General features: G+C 36.8%; 1 long non-coding RNA gene across 1 annotated transcript in view; it reads right to left on the bottom strand.

The window, feature by feature from the left end:
• Positions 1 to 267: 267 nt before the first annotated feature.
• LOC136293945 (uncharacterized) overlaps positions 268 to 17,216 on the bottom strand; it is a 34,591-nt gene continuing 17,642 nt past the window's right edge. Inside the window, exons 5-6 of the long non-coding RNA XR_010722276.1 lie at positions 6,843 to 7,067; positions 268 to 2,155 (exon numbers count right to left, since the gene is read on the bottom strand). This is a non-coding gene — a long non-coding RNA (uncharacterized lncRNA). The remainder of the gene's footprint in view (positions 2,156 to 6,842; positions 7,068 to 17,216) is intronic.

Here is a 17,216-nt window from a genome sequence, read left to right as displayed (position 1 = left end):
GAAAAAAAAGTTTATCTTTACCATCTGCTCTTCAACTACCCCTGAGATAATTGAAGACAGCATTAAGAACCTCCCTTTGCCTCCTCCGCTCCAGGCAGAACAAACCCTGCTCTCTCCTTTATAAGTCAGGTGCTGCAGCCCCCCAGCAATCACTGATGCTCCAACAAGGTAAAACCAGTTTATCAATGTATTTTTCTGCATGACTCTACATCTTGTGACAATATATGAATGGTGCAAAATAAAAGTAGTTATTGCTTTATTATTTCCCTTATTAATCAACTTAATGGCAAGGATTTCCAGCGAGCTGACAGGGTATGTGCTATCATTCGTGCAGTGAATTAAAAAGACATATTAACCTAACCCATATTTCATTGCTTGTGAGTTTATTCCCTTGTAGCAAAGAAAGGAAAATAGCAATACATAATCTGAAAGACAATGATTAAAATAAGAATCTCATTATACAATAAATACTTAAAATAGACAAATGTTTCATTGCCTGCACCATTTCATCCCTATCACTCACTTATGTGGAATCCAATCAGAATGCCAACAGTAGCCTAATAGAGAAGGTTCCATGAATAGCTAGTGATTCTAATTACTTACTAACTTGTATTTAAATGGCCAATTGAAAAGACAGGGAAAAAAAAATTCCAAATGAGAGTTTTGGAAAACTCTCTGAATGAGAGGTTTTTTCATACATGAACACTGATTTAAAAAATAAACTATACTGTGGCTTGAACTAATTTTGTAGAAGATTTAAGTGAAGTCATATATTGTGGCCAAGATAGATGGTTCATTGGTAGAAATACCAACATGAAGAGCCAACAAATTCAATTATCACTAACAGCTGTGCAACATTTTGCTAATATCAATAATACTGCAGTAGAAGGATTATTATCTGTAAAAACAAATTTCTGTCCCTGTTGCCTTACAAGCAGAAAGTTGCATCTATTATTTTCTGTCTCCCTATTCCCACTTTAATTTCATTTCCCACTTCAAACCACTTGAAATTGTGTCATTCACTGTTATGTGTTGTTTCCTTAAAAATCCTTTGGAGAGCTCATATCTTCCTCTAACTGAATTGCTTTCGAAACTGCCTTCTTCCCTCTGTTTCTAATGTCTTTAGATTTGCCAGTAATTCTGGACTTTGCTTTTATACTTCCCATGCTTTCTTAGTGGCCATCATGTTTTCCAAGATATCATGCCCCTTTATGTCATCTGTCTTGGTATTTTTAGAAAGAAAAACCTTCAGTGTTAAATTGAAGTGCTATAAAACTAAAGTACCATATACAGCAACAGCAGCAGATGCCAATAAAGAAAACATTTAAAAATAGTAGAATTTCAGAAACACAAAATAAAAAGTATATGTATTTGCAAATCTTAATTGCTGTTAAGCATGGCAGAATTGATTCCAGGAAATATCAGTGATCTTAAAGGGCCCCACCTACTTCTGATCTTACAGTATCAGGCCTGAAAGCAGAGAATATTGCTGTTTCCTTAAAACTCAGAAACGCCAATGTCCAAAAAGCCTATTGTGAAAACAATTATTTTTAAAATCCTTTTAAAACTATTATTTTTTATGCTTTTCTTGTAATACATACTCTTTTCCCAGTCTTTGCTAACCTCCTCTCTTAATATGGAAACACAATTGGAATACTGAATCACACTCCAGAATGGTGTGTATGCGGTGTTAATTGAGTTGGGAGACATTCCTTGCCAGATGGATATAGATTTTTGTGAATGCATAATGGCCCTTTAAGAAGCTTAAGAGAAAAGTATGAAACCTTTTACAAGCAACATTCCAAAGCAGGACTGCCAAAAGCAAGTGCACATAAATAGCTCTGATAATTGGAGCCGTATTCCTGCACTCAATCCTGCAACAGAGCAGGGCTGCTGACCACACACCATGGCTGGATTAGCCATCTGGTCTGGGCTGGTACTCAAGTTGCCCTCATCTTCCACCAAATACCAGAAACTTAGGGTTGTCCTCTCGGCCAGAGCTTCACATTTGTTAGTGCCCCAACGTCATTTCCCGCTTTCTGCACGTGAGTGTTTTTTTAGATCCTGCGCTTGTTTGAAAAGCAGCTGCAGGTTGGTGAAAAGACCTGGCCCCACCAGGTACACATCTTCTCCAGGCACGTAGCAAGTCCTGGCCCTAAATCAATAAAAGGGGGAAGGTTACATTAAATCCATCAGAACAGAGGTAACTCGAGGGACAGACACCTGAATTTTACATTTTTCTATGTTGCAATGGCAGTTTTGATGAGACTCTGGTGAAGAGCCATCTACATACTATTATTCATTATCTATTTTCTTTATCTACATTTAAAAAAACATGTGTATGGCATATGTTTCTCATTGTTAACTATGACCTTTGTTTATTTATAGTTTTAAAACCTCTGACTACTGCCAGACACTATTAAAAATAAACATTTTAATTGTTTTCATGTTTTATCCTCCCCTCCCCTTTCCACCCAAATCTGACAGGATGAAACATTGTTTTTACTTGGGATATAGCTGCTCCTGCTCCAACAAGAAAGAGGACTAGAAGGAAGTTGTATACATATTATCAGAATAGTAATATATTCAACAGTCTGGAAACAAAGCAAGTGCGATCTCCCAGCCCTCTTTAAGATAAATCTCCCCATTCCCAGGCTCTGCCTTCAGCTGAGGGTGCAGAGATGAGAACTGAACTGCTCTTCTGCCTTCAGCTAAGCCAAACTTAGCTCTTTCTTCCCAGCAACAGAGCTGCAATGCGAGAGGCCATCTTCGTTTCCCAAGTAAACAAATAGCTGGGCTGGTCAGTGAAAGGTAGGGTTTTGTTTCCACAGGCATATGAAAAGCCTTCTGCATCGAAAATTAATTGCTTTAACAACTTTAGGCTTTTTGAGTTTGTTTGCTTTTTGCCATTTGTGTTTTTGTTTGTTTTGGTTTGGGGTTTTTTTTGCACAGGTTGCATTTCATCACAGACCTAGTGCAAAGGGGTGCAAAATACCAGAGAAAAGTTAAACCACAACTTTTTCCAGTCTTTCTGATCAGCTGGCTTCTGTGCTCCATTGCACAGATCAACCTTTTCGATTTTGGGGGTACAAAGCTGTGTTCAGGGAACCTTCTTGGCACCATGGATTTTACTGCACGAAGTCCATCACTTTAACAGTGCTGCAGAGCCTAAATCTCTTAGGTGAGATACTGGGAAAAAGGATAGAAACAGACTAATTAAAGGTGCTTCTCACCCTCCTGCAATATTATCTGCAATTCTAGGTGTACATACCAGAAGAAGTTAAGTTCTTTTTATGATACGTGATATACCTCCTTTCTGGACTGTTCTACTTTCCCAGTCAACAGCAACAACCAGTGTTTGAGAGAAACTGATTCAAGAACTGATTTGGCTGAATCAGTTTCCTAGTTTGAAAAGAGACTGTGTGTCACAGTTTTCTTTTATTCCAGTTGTCTTTGTTTGAAATTAAATCTCCTTAGGCTAAACCATTCTTAGTAGGTGTGCCTGGCACAAGGGACCCCAAACAGAGCTGATTGCAGTATTTGCCAGGCAGGATAGGAGCAACATCACATAACATAACATGCTCAGAAACTAAAAACAAATGACACCAAAGAACTCTCTCATCTTTTGAGGAAAGGAAAAAAAACTTTAAAAATGACAAACGATGTAACTAACCCTCATCCTCCATTCCTGTGAGGGTTCCCAACTCTTCCTTCTCCTGCCTTTCATTGTCATGATGAGGTAAAACATCTCAGTAGTTAAAAGTACCAGGTGAAGGAAAAACAGGCATACAACTGGAATATTTAGGAACAGGCTCTCAGATGGTGAATCAGTACAGTTCTGATGAATAGAGGCTGCTAAAATGTATCTTCTCTGTAAAGATTAATCTTATTCTTCCTAGACAAAGAGACCATAAAAATATTCTCAGCCCTTGGAAAAAAAATAATGATGAGTGCGTGTATGCATCTCTCTGGGGCAGTGGAGGTGTCCAAAGAAGTAGTGAATGGAAGTTTTTGCATTGTTCCGGTGTGTTTGGGAAACAGTTAGAAAACAGGGAGAAACAGTTAAAAACACAGCGATTACATGTTCTGTCTTTGCCCAGTTTTTGTCTAGTTAAGATGATTACTGATCTGTGAGCACAAGTTCCTTGTGAATATATTAATTTATTTCTTTGATCTTTTTTCTCTCTGCATTAGGTCCATTCATTCAACAGGCTGCAAGTGGAATTTCTGGTGCCTCCTCTAACTGTCTCCAGCTGTATCCTGAGGACGGAAGTGAAATCAACCTTCCTTGCAGGTAGGAAACTCAAAGTCCACGGCCTAAATGAGAGGTCTGTGATCCAGAAGGGTGTTCCTCCATCCTATCTCAACAGGTGCCACTGTTCCTCCTGCTATTTGGCCAAATTACCAGCATGAGCCTCCTTCCCTCCAGGCACAGCAGTTTCCCTGTGCTGATGCACCCAGAGACCTGTCCATGCTGACTGAAAAGCTACAGTGACACCTCGACGGGAAGAGTGATGGAAAATCTGACTGCAGAAATTTCCATCCTGTGGTAACCTCAGTTCCACTGTGCTTGGGAACTGCTGCTATGTGGTAACAGAAAAGCTTTTGATTTCCAGAGAAACTGCAAATATCAGGCGTCTTCATCTGCTGATGCCACGGCTCACACTCCCTGTCCCAAATGCACTGAATGTATGGTCTGGATCACGTACAGCTGGTAAACCAGCAAGGCTCAATGCAGCCTCCTGATTCCCTGTTCACAGATGAGTAAAGCTCTGCTTTTATCTCCTGGCCATACCATCATAATTTACAATCCCAATTCATAACCCAGAATTACTACTGAGTATTTAAATCACCCAGGCAAATAAAATATTTCTAAGTTATGGTATAATTTAAATTAGCGACAGTATTTCCACTGAACTTGCACAGCCAGGCTTTCACCCACTAAGTCTTGCCAAAATTAATAATCAGCCATAACAAGTATTCACTTATTAGTAATCATGGACTTCACTGATATCCTGACAACCTGGTCATCTGCATAAGAGAAACTCTAAGAGTTTCCTGAATGGTGTCCAAAATAGAAATAAAATACAGAGAGCCATTCAGAAAAATACCCGAATTTGATATGGATTTTTGGTGGTGGAAATCTACTGCAGTCTTTACTAAAATCATCTTAATTACCGCCATTTCTATATAATCTGTATCTTGTCTCCATGAGAATTTGCTTAGCTCATAACTGCAAATGCATTTGTTATCAATTGGAAAAAAATATCTTTAGCCTGAAGATAATAAAGTAAATGGATTAAACTTCTAGAGGTTTTGCAGTAAGTTTTCCACCTTCTTCTCGTTCTTATGATCCCTGTTCTGACCATTCCAACATTTTCCTGCAGGAATCAGGAGCCTGATATTCAAGCAGTCACACACAAGCTGATACTGCTCCTCCTTGAAACCACACATTTCCAGTAACTTTGGTGCAAGTTTGTAGCAAACTGGGTTGAGAGATTAAGCAGATGTTATAGAAGTAAACCTCCGGGAAAACAAAAGCAAATGAAACAAAACAAAATTTTAAAAGGGGCGTGGGGGGAAAAGCCCACACCAGAAAAAAAAAAACCTTGAAAACTTAAACCAAAATTAGACTATTATAAAGATACTTCATTGTGCTTTATTGAACAAGGTAAACAAATGCTATTTCAGGTCATTCTATCCAAAAAAAAATTGAGTTACATTAAACATTATATATTCTGGAAAATTTATCAAGTGAAAGAGGAAAAAAAGAGGCTCAAAAATTGTTCAACTATAAAATAAGATTTCTCTTTTAAATCAAAATCTGATATTCTTGTGATGCTTCCACTGCATTTAGAATTATTTAAATGAAGTTAATAATTAGATGCCCAGACTCTATGTGTTTGGGGAGGGACCTAATATTTGTCAGCAGCCTCAGAAAATAACATTGGATGTTTAATACTTCAACTCTCATTAGTTGCAAGTAAATCAATTAGTTATGAACAGCTCTGACTCTCCCTGTAAACAGCCTAAAGGTTACACATACTGCTTTTTAAAGGCAGGGTAAAAGTTCTCCCACTTTATTTATAGAGGTGGAGAGAGACAAGGATATCCTTTGGACTACTGTAGCTCAAAACTCAGAAAGAGTTTCCTGCTTCCAACTGTGTCACTGGGAAACAGGAAAATCAAAAAAGAATATTTACCAAAAAAAATTCCTCTAGTTTGTATATATTATATCAAACTGCTATTACTACTGGCCATGAGAAAAAAATCTCAACATCTTTTCTTTCTTGACTTTAGGCTATTTATTATCATAGATTTACACTTCTGAAATCATAGTTAACAGCAAAATTCCTCTGTGTTCGAAGCACATTTATAGTCTAGGAATAGCTATTGCCAGAGGAAATAAGCAAGAGGGTCAGGGGACAAGCAAATTAAAAACAAACCCAAAATAACACAAGGATGTACTGCTTTGGTAAATATAAACTTATTTTCAATGTTGTTTTTGTAAAAAGGATATCTATATTGGATCAATAATAATGTATTTATTGAAACTTACAGGAATCCATGAGGTATTTATTTTCATGTGAAACAAAGCCCTGAAATCTGTGAAGGTGACAAGGAGACTTAATAATGCATTCCCCACCCCCCAATGTGTGTTAATCCTGATTAATCCCAATTTTAATGATATTTTACTGCCCGAATTTTTTAAGTTGTTACCACAACACACAGAAAATCCTTAGCCTGGCTGCCAAATTGATCTAATCCCTCACTTTAAGTAAAACAAAATAATAGTGGTAGTCAATGTTTTCTATTCCTACAGGAAAAAAACTCTTAGCTACCTTTTTCTGAAGATGCACAGCTGTATTTAGGCTCCTTAGAAGGGTCACCCACTTGCCTGTTTCTTCAGCATAGGCTGTGCACCTGGTATCAGATGGTTTTCAGAAACCCTTTCATGATGTCATTCCAAAGGGTACCACATTATAAATGCCCATGGATGTTGGTGAATTCCATCCATACACATGGAAAAACAAGTCTTGTGAAGAGTTGTGGAAATGTGCAGTATTCTTAAACAAAACAAAAATAAATAAATAAATAAATTAATTAATTAATTAATACAACTCCCCTACACAAAACTAACAGCAAACCACAAACAAACCCTCCCCTTGAAATACCACAATACACAACACAAACTATAAAAAAATCAGTATTATCATTTGCAGGAAGTCAGGTGCCAGAAAAAAATAAATTAAGAAAACATTGCTTCACTGAGGCCTGATCTGAAAACTTCATAGAACGTTTGAAAAAGTCATTACAGAGGAACAGATCAGCCAGGAGAGCAGCGTTCTCATAGTCTCTGTTTCAGAAACAAGTACATTGCCACTGCAGGGGTGTCAGATAAACTCACCTCAGCTAGACGTGCTCGACTGAGTCACAAAATGGCAGTTTTTCTGCACTCTCCAGCTGGTCCTCTGTAAAGGTCTAACCTTTCCCTTTTCAAACAGAACTTCAAAGGCATGTTACTGCCATCAATATTGGGACCAAATTTCACCCAACGGGTTGATTGTCCTGTCCAGGCCTTCAATCTGCTACAGTAAAATGTGATCTAAAATAAGTCAAGTGATCCAAACTTCTTTGAATGGAGTAAGTAAACAGTACTTCCTTATCAGGCCATGCTAGATAAAAAACAGGTTTGTTTGACATTTATAATTATTGGATGCCTAAGTAAATTAATGGTTGGCTGTGAATACTGATCATGAATAAGTTCAAATATTGTCACAGCTGATAAAAATTTTAGATGGTTGTATGGCTAAGTTCTGCTACAATAACAGCTGACCTTAAAAAATCATACATTTTTTAATAATCTCTTCATCTCATGTCCATTTCCCCCTCAGCCCAAGTAGTTGTATATTCCAGAAAATGGTTTAAGCATTAGGAATGTGTTTTGAAGCCAATTTTCTTGGGTTTATTTTCATTCTAAAAAAACCCAAAAAGAAACTATCACTTTTAAAGGGGACAACTTCAATGTATGATTCCTCCTCTTGTACAATGGGCATTCTTACTGAAGTACTGAAAATCAAGACAGTGATGATTTTGCTGATATACCAATAGCCTGAGAAATGCCTTCAAAGAGAGGCAGGGCCTGGGCTGGCAAAGGTCTTTGTTGGGCACCCTGTGCTTCAGCAGAGTTGCACTGAAATACAGAGCTTAAAACAGCACAAGGTTGTCCTCCTAGCTTGTTACAGCCTATTCCCCAACATAAAACACAACATCCAGCATATGCAAGGATTTTCCTTAAGTCTTCCAAGAGACTTTTAGAATTTAATAAACTTCTACAGAAGTTCATAGGTGTATTTCCCCACACCACTTAAGAACGGATTAAAGAGTAAAATTTAAAATTAATCGGGCACTCAGTTAAAAAGTAAGGGAAGTGAAGTGGAAGGAGTAAGTTTTAAAACTTGCATGTTCTTCCTCAGTGTTCTTGAAGTCGTTACAAAAGTGAGACTAAAACCATCACGGATAGTAATTAGGCCTTTCTTCTCCCTTTTATGTTTTCTGTGATCACTTGATAGACAGGGTCCATAGAAAAATAAAGGCATTTTCCCCTTTAAATTACATAACCTGAACAGTCAGATTTTACCTTCAGTCACGTGATTTTAACAAATTTGGGTTTATGTTATTTTAAAATAGTGGTCTTGTGTACAACAGGTATATACGAAACACATGCTTACAACTGCATAGTGGAGGCTTTGCTGTCAATTGTGAAAATTTTGCAGGCTGATTATGCAAGCTGGAGACATCTGATGCTCTTGTTTGTAAGAATTTCTTCACAGGATTACCCAGGAGCAGCTCAGAGAGGCCCAAACAGCCCTAGCACGTTTAAGATTGAGGCAACAACTGTGTGAAGTCCCTATCTCTGTAATGTCCCAAGGCAGCCTGGTGTTCTGCTGGTTACCAGAAATTTCTTTTAGAGAGGGGAAGAAAAAAACCCCTACATTATGGAAGCCAGAGAAGCAAATGGAAGTCAGTGCTCACAGGGCCCTCAATGGGAATTAAAATAAATGCTCCTTGTCATTCCACTTACAACAAGGACTTAAAGTCTGGAAGTATATCAGCAAGAAAAGCTTGTCCTTTACTCATCTTTTTACTCATTTGCTCCTTCTCACTGAAATGAATGATTTCTGAGTGTCTAACTTGGTCTGAAGAAAGAAAATATTTATAATTCAGAGGGTGTTTATAATAAAATAGGATTAGTGAATATTTAAACATATAAATCACGAATGCACTGTAACCATGACACACATGGTTTCCCATACTAGTATCCAGAGACTTCATCAGTGCTATGACAGGTAGGATAAGAATGATTCTTGCTGTCCCAAACCCATTTATTTACTAATGCAAACAACATTAGACAACTTGCCCTTGTTTTACTCTGATGGTAAATAGCTTCATAAGCCCAGTAGCTACTCAGAGATCTTTTTAGATTATGTTACATTAAAAAAGAGTTATTTCCACCTTTTCTTTCTCTTTTAATAGAGCAACCACCAAATTTCCACCTTTTCCCACCAAATTTCCACCTTTTCTTTCACTTTTAATAGACCAACCTTTTAAAGAAACTCAAATCAAGATTATTTGAAAACCAGCAAGACCAAAATCTATCCATTGTAATTTCAGTTCACATTACACTTCACTATTATATCTACTAGCACTAGGTTTCCTTGAATTTGTGCAGGATATGAAAATTATATGAAAAGAGAAAGCTTTGTGGTATCAGCTGAAAGTAGTTAACTGTTAGTGTAAGAAAATAAATCTTACTCCAAAAGAAATTTAGGACTGGAGTTTATGCAGTTGTAGAATCACTGGGAAATCCAAAATGGTCAAACTAAGCTGTTTTCTCCAGCCTGTCCCCTAACTTTCCATATCAGTCAGAGGATGTATATGTTATTGTATCACACCTCTGTCCATTCTCTAGGCCAGACTACTAACACTAACACATAAAAACATCATAAACCTAGGAATTATAACACTCTGTAAATTCACTAGCTTCTCAGAGGCAATGATATATTATTGTATATAATATTATTATTATATATTATGTTATTCTATATGATATTACTGATGGTATCATATATTTAAGATGTTATGATGAAAACACCAAGAAACAACTAGTCAATTTAGACATGTGAACTTCTACACCAAACCCTTCCCAAAATAGCTTAAGGGAATTAAATAAATGAAGGATGAAAAATAAAATTGCTTTGCTTTGTTAATTCTTTGTAGAAATTACTTTGGGGGATACACATTCAGATGTTTTATAGATAAATGTATTAAAGGACTTCAACAGGACTTGAAAGAGCAGCAATATATCCCAGGCTTGCTAGGAAACCTTGCCACAGAGCCTTCTGTATCTATTACTCAGTTCTTTTAGAGATCAAATTCCTATTAGTCACTTTGTAATCTACTAGGAAAAATACATAAAATAGTTAATTCTATTACATACTTCATGATTTTAATGCTAATCCTTCTTTCAATTTTCATATAAAGTTCTTATTGATCTCAGCAGCAGCAGGATCAAGGCTTCTGGTAACAATTTTGGAAAGTTAAGGATTTTTTGTGACACCCAGGTAAAAAAGTTTCTGGAACAGTTGACGTAGGCCAGATGGATATTTGTCAATGGTTCTTTCTACAGGAGTTGTGAGATTGAGGCTAGTAGATGGAGCAGGGGAGTTGATTTGTTTTGATGGTGGTTTGTTTTCTTTTTAAACACATTGCTATATTGGTGTAGAATATTCACAGTTTTACTTCTACCTATCCAGTGTCAACCACCTGTAGAGATAGCAACTACTTAACCTATTCTCCTTTAGCATTCTGAAAACTAATATTTTATATGTTGTCTGCCAGCTCAGCCAAACTTATTTTAAAGTTTATCAAGTAATTTCAGAAGCAGGCAGTGATACTTTATTCTATGCTTGGCAATCGATTGCAAGAGTGGTTGTACAAACTACAGCTTGTCCTGTACTGCCAAAACTGCAACACATTACTTAATTTTGATCCAGCGTTTGCATAACACTCCAATGAAAATCCCACCTTCCTTATTGACAACGTCTGCCTGGAGCACGACTTCCTTCTGTGCTGTAGCACAACTTCCTTCTGTGCTGTAGAACAGTTTGTCAATCCTGCTTCTCCATGACAAACCCCACAACTTTCCAAGAAATAAAACCTACTTCTAAATTAGTTTGGTATGGCTTTGGCTAAGCAGTAAAAGGACAAAACTTGAAGATGCAGATGTAAAGTATCTGAAAAATTAATATAGACTAGAATTAAATTATTGGAGCTGTTTGACTTCTAGGATGTGCAGGTATCTCCTGACAGACATTGGAGGCCCTATAGAAGTTGTTGAAGCCCTTGGAAATGTCAGTAACAGTCAGTTTTGTAACAAAGACACAGGTGGGAAAAGCAGGATGGGAAAGAGAAATCATTCAAGCATTCAAACTACTTTCTCTTCATTCCAGCAGCTCTCCCTGCTCATGACCCATAGATCTTTAAAATGTCTTGTTTAAATATACTCTAATTTATTTAAAAAAAAAGAGTTGTCAGCTGGCCACAGACCACACATTCCAGAACTGAAGTAGAAAGGAATGTGAATGGGTGGGTGGGGGAGAGGAAGGAAATCAGATTTAGTATTGAAAACAAGACTAAACTGAGAAGCAATGATGTGTACTCAAGCAGCTGCAGTGTGCAAGACTATATTTGTTTAGAGCACCTCACATTCAGAAAAAGAAGTGAACAGCCAGTTATTCATTTACACACACACTCTGACACACTCTAACACACACACACTCACAGCATTGTAGGTTCAGCTGCTATCTTAGCTACCATCACTTCTTCTGCTCAAGAAACGTAAGCAGATGTCAGCATTTTCTCTCCAAAGTGAATGTAACTGCTGTGGAGATTACTGTTCAGAACACTGCATATCTCTTCTGCAATTGGTACATTAAAGCAAAATCTAGCAAGTGTTACATAAAAATTTTCCAGTAGTGGCTGAATGCATATTAGGTGCTGTTAAATGTCAGTTGGCAATATAGTGTGCATTCTACTGCATGAGCTATCACTGGAGGCAATGCCTTTGACCATCAATCTAAAAATGGTTGTGGTGATAAGATAAAGCTAATACTTACGCGTGTAGGTCTGGATACAGGGCTCCCTTTTACTTACATGGGGAAACAAATGGTCTCAGCATGTGTGTATATTTCAGAAAAGCAAAGAGAAATCTCTTTTCCAGCCTTTGCAGTGAGACTGGGTTTGTTTTCATCGAGAAATGACCCTACAGTACATGCCAGTGAAATCACATTGATTTTTAATTCAGTAAAAAAGGAAGTGCTTGTCTTTCAGAATGCAGATATTTTTGCAGACATAGACTGGACTACATTAGTTATCTAGGGATGTATGTAAAATGAAATGTCCTTAAAAGTGTGTGTTAAGTACCACAGAGAGCTTGTAATTGTAATGACTCACAGCCATTACTGGTGCTAACTCCACAGTGCCATTAGATGAAGAAAAAAAGTTGATAATGTTCTAGCATATCTTGAGAGAATGAACTTGCATATGTCGAGATTGCTGTTACTATTACCATAACTATCACTCTAGGGCTGAGTAGCCATAACCATTTTGTGCTCATCATTGTACAAAACACACACAAAAATCTTTAACAAAATAGCAACAATCTTAGGTAGGAAAATAAAGCATCAAGAAAAAAATTAAAGGCAGTGAAGCAGAAAGACATAAAGTACAGGGATGACAAGACAACTCAGCACTGCAAGGTGTTTGTTTCAGGACATCACCAGCATAATTATTTTCAAGTACCTATTGTTTTTAAGACAAGAGACAAGCAGCAAATGACTTGCCACCTATCGTACTTTAGGGAACAAATGGAGATTCATTTGCCTCTTGTGAGACCTCCTCTAGAAATTGCAAAAGTTTCTTGTCACCAGTGTTGAAGATTATCCTGAGGATAATCAAGGGAAAAAGATCCAATTTCATGAGAACAGATTAAAAGATTTAGATTTTTGTTTTGCCTAGGAAAATGTTGGGGGGCTATAATTGCTGTTATAAATATACTGTGGGTAAATGCTTGAGGAGAGGGGAGAGTTTTACAATACTAGACAATGCTGGTGTAGAAATAAACAGTTGCAACATTGATATGCAGTCCCTAGCCATGAGTGAAGAACAATTCTGGAATACTTCCCAAAAACTTCGCAAAAGAAGTTTTGTTGGAACCTGAACTAATTCTTTTTAAGATTGCATTCAATCCATTTTATATAACATGACTTCTATAGCAGTTTAGTTGCCTACAGATAATAATCCAAAGTACCTTCCCTTCACTTTTTGTGGTTTGTTTATTGGTCCAGTTTTAGTCGGCTGAGGTTGGGTGAAATGAAGTCCCTAATCCCTTTTTCTGATGTATACAGAATTTTATCATCATAGGAACAGTAGGAAAACTATATTGTAATTAGACACAAGCAGGAATCAGCCACTAAAATCAGTGTGGCTCCATGGGAAATAAATATCTGCTTACATGGATTAAAATGTCATTCAGGATTACAGATTACAGTCTCCAACATGTTTATAGGGGGAAAAAATGCTTACAATATATCCTGCTCTTCCATGGAATTACTGAGGCTAATGTTAGGATTCCACAGACAGTAATTCATCATTTTTCCTCGTGAATGAATGGGTTATATATGATTAATGAAGCTTACAGATGACCCTCAATCCATGTTACATAAAACAAGGTCCCAGTGACTGACAAAATCAATCATTTAGCTTGTGCTTCATTACTGCTAATAGGTTTATAGCCACCTTCAAAAGATATGAAGCCATAAGGGATAAATTTTCAGCTTGATATAATGGTCTAATAATTTAAGAATAAATATTTACCCTTGCCCTCCAAGTAGGAAAGTTTATCTTTTAGCACATTTGTTAGTGTTTCTTCCTCTGCTATGTAGTTTTTATACCTCAGCTTTTACACTTTCTCCTAAGTTTTTAGGAGCCAACAAGGAATGGAACTTCAGAAATTATGATGTATACATCCACCATGAAAATTTTATTTTAAACAAATTCTAAAAAAAATCATAAATTAAAAAATTTGGTTATGCAAGTTGCTTTTTCTTCTGATTTCATGAATAACTGTAGGTACCTAATAAACAAAGCTGCAGCTAATAATAAAGTAAATCTTTCTTCGTGTTTCCAGCAGTGCAAAAGTAATTCTGTATCTTTTAATCACTTGAAATTAGGTTTTCATGATTATTTCATCAGAACATGAATGACTGAGATAAAAAAACTCTTATTGTTTTTTAGATATAAGAGATTATTCAGATCAAAATTAATTACTTGTGTTCAGAAGGTGGTTGTATTTTGTTCTGTGGTTTTGGTTTGGTTTGAGTCTGTGTTCTATTAATGATCACATAGAGAAGTAAATTTCTTGCTCTTACCAAGATTCACTTACCAAGAACCCTGACTCATTTGTGCTAAGGCAGCTAGGAGTTTTTATTACAGCTGTAGGAGAAAAAGAAAGTGGCTACAGAGAAAAAAAAAAAAACTAATAAAAAAAGGATACATGGAGTGGAAGAGGATATTTTGAAGAAAACACCAGATGATTCATTGATGGTGTTTACTGGTTAATGTTCATTTCTGCAAAGGAGGCTGGCTCCCTGCATCACTCGCTGACTTAAATGGTTTCATTAGTTTGACATTTGTGACACTGTGGTGTTCAAAAGGCATGTTCTGATGCTGAACTCTCAGCTCCACATAATGACAGTGACCCAAATGGCATCGGAGTTGACAGCTTATCCCCTTGTCCCATGTGTTACAAGGCTTCTGTGAGTGGATTTTTGAGTTGACAAACCAAGCTGTCTTTTACAATTATTAATTCTTCCTTATTTTACTGTTGATTCATGTCTGAAATTTATCCATGTGTTCCTCTACCAGACTGAATCAACTTCCAAAGAAAAGCGATTTCAGTTTCTGAGATGTGCAAAAAAACATTAGAACTATTAGTTTAATACTCTCTTAGATATTTTTGACATGTTTTGGGTTAATTCTGTTAAAGATTATGACCAAGATAATTCATTAAGTGCAGAGGATGAACTTTAACTTAAACATTGAGTAGTACATCTTAGGGAAGCCACTCTGAGGGTGCCCTCTCTTAAGAGGTATTTTATTCTTGGGTAGATTGCTAGTCACTTTTTCATTTGGATGTTTACTTTTCAGATTGAAATTCAGAAGAGGAAGTTTGAGAGCATGGCTCAGCCTGAGTATTAAACTGAGCACAAAATGGATGTTTCCTTCCTCTGAGTTTTGGATTTAAAAGGCACAGCATATGATTGATGGAATTATTGACCAAGTTCAGTGGCTCAAAAAAATTCTAAAAACTCCAAAATTTGGCTTTTAAGTTTCTGTTACCTCAGTGTTTTTCTAGAGAATGCCAATTTTTCATATGTAGTTTTATTATGAATCTCTTTGTCCAAAACCTATTACTTGATTGATTGCCTGTGATATCTGTTGCTGTTCGACATCAGAGAGAGATCCCTGTACCAGCTCTCCAGCTGTTTGTAATGCTATTAAACAAGCATGTAATGCAGAGAAAGAAAAAGAAGGAAAAAGTAAGAGCTAAGTCATAGATGAAGAAACATTCTTGGAAGATTTCTGAAATTATGCAATATTCTCAAGGACATGGTGTCTCTTTGTCCAGGAAGTGGGGTTTTTCACCCCTCTCTGACATATACAATTTATCACTTTAATGCTGTGCTTTGCTGACTTTTTTTTTTTTTAGACCCCGTGAGAAACTTCTATTAAGATTCTCACCATTAGGAAGTGAGAGGTTGGAGGGGTGTGGATAGCAAAGGGGCTTGCAGAGGCCACTTGTGTCCCCTGATCTCTGATAAACAGCCTCCAACCAGCTCCAGGAGCCTTTTCCAGCAGTAATGTCCATGTGTAACATGTAACAACAGAGATAAGGAATTTTGGGCACTAACACCAGTGTGTTGAGCAAAAAATTTATAAAGGTGGGTTCTCAAGAAAGAAATAGCAAAAGCACTTGGCAGAGTAAAGAATTTACTGATTAGTCTTATAATTTATCCACAATCCTTTTCATGTTACCAGGGAAGTGACAGCTGGAAAATGAACTTAGGTGTCACTTTCTGTCAGAGCGTGAAAGAAATGCTTCCCTTGAACACAGCACAGCCCTGGTACCTGCAGGATCCCATTAAATAGAGCAAAACTTTCCCTATATACACATACCCTGGATACCCTTTATGTTTTTCTTAAAAACTGAAAGTGCCAGTTTTTAAGAGGAAAATCAATCTCTATAAATCAACAAAGCAATTAGATACATCAAGGGGTAAAGTTAATTTTGATGAGTTTGAATCATCACTGATTTGCAAAATATCAGGGCTCTTACAATCTCACTTTAAATGCTTTCAGAAAAGGCTACACATCACAAAGGGCAAAAGCCATTTTACATTTACTGAGGAAACTCTTCCAAATAGCAGAGACTGTGGATGCCCTTCTGTGCAAGAAAATAATTCTGAAGACTGGATGTCATATAGGAGAATGCTAAAATAGCCATACAGCAAAAAAGTGTTTTGCAAGAGTTCCAAGTTGTGGTTTAACTGTTGTGTAATTGTATGGAATTTTGTTTGAGAGCTTGGTCTCTGGTGTCCTGTGAATACATGAGAGTCTGCTCAGACCAGTGCCTAGTCCTAATCTGAACAGTGATGTTTGAAATTGTGGTCTCTGACAGTGCTGGGATAAGACTGAGTTAGATACTGGGATCATAAAATTAAATAGTGAAACACAAGTTAAAAATCTTAGACTACACTTATTGTTGACTCATAATCACCAGTTTGATTAGTTCTGATTACTCGAGGACTTAAAAGATGGAGTGAATCAAGAACATAATAACTGATACAGAGCAAGAAATGGTATTTTGCCTATTATAGTCTTCAATACTCTTGAAAAAAATAAAATATATGAGTTTTGCCCCTAATCAACACAGATTAGATTTCTGCTATTGAGATAAAATGTAATAAATCTCAGCACATACCAACTCTGCATGTTCTGGAGGTCTTGCAAGGTGATAAAAGAAACTTGTGTCTATATGTTAAGCATCCACCTTTTCATTTTTAAGGGAACTATGGCGCAGCTGTATTAATGCA

The sequence above is a fragment of the Chamaea fasciata genome, unplaced genomic scaffold (genome assembly GCF_029207755.1).
Source record: "Chamaea fasciata isolate MVZ Bird 193981 ecotype frontalis unplaced genomic scaffold, bChaFas1.0.hap1 SCAF_9, whole genome shotgun sequence".
NCBI classification, from domain to species: Eukaryota; Metazoa; Chordata; class Aves; order Passeriformes; family Sylviidae; genus Chamaea; species Chamaea fasciata.
Note: the sequence above shows the minus strand (reverse complement) of the source record. Positions and strands in the feature narration are given on the sequence as shown.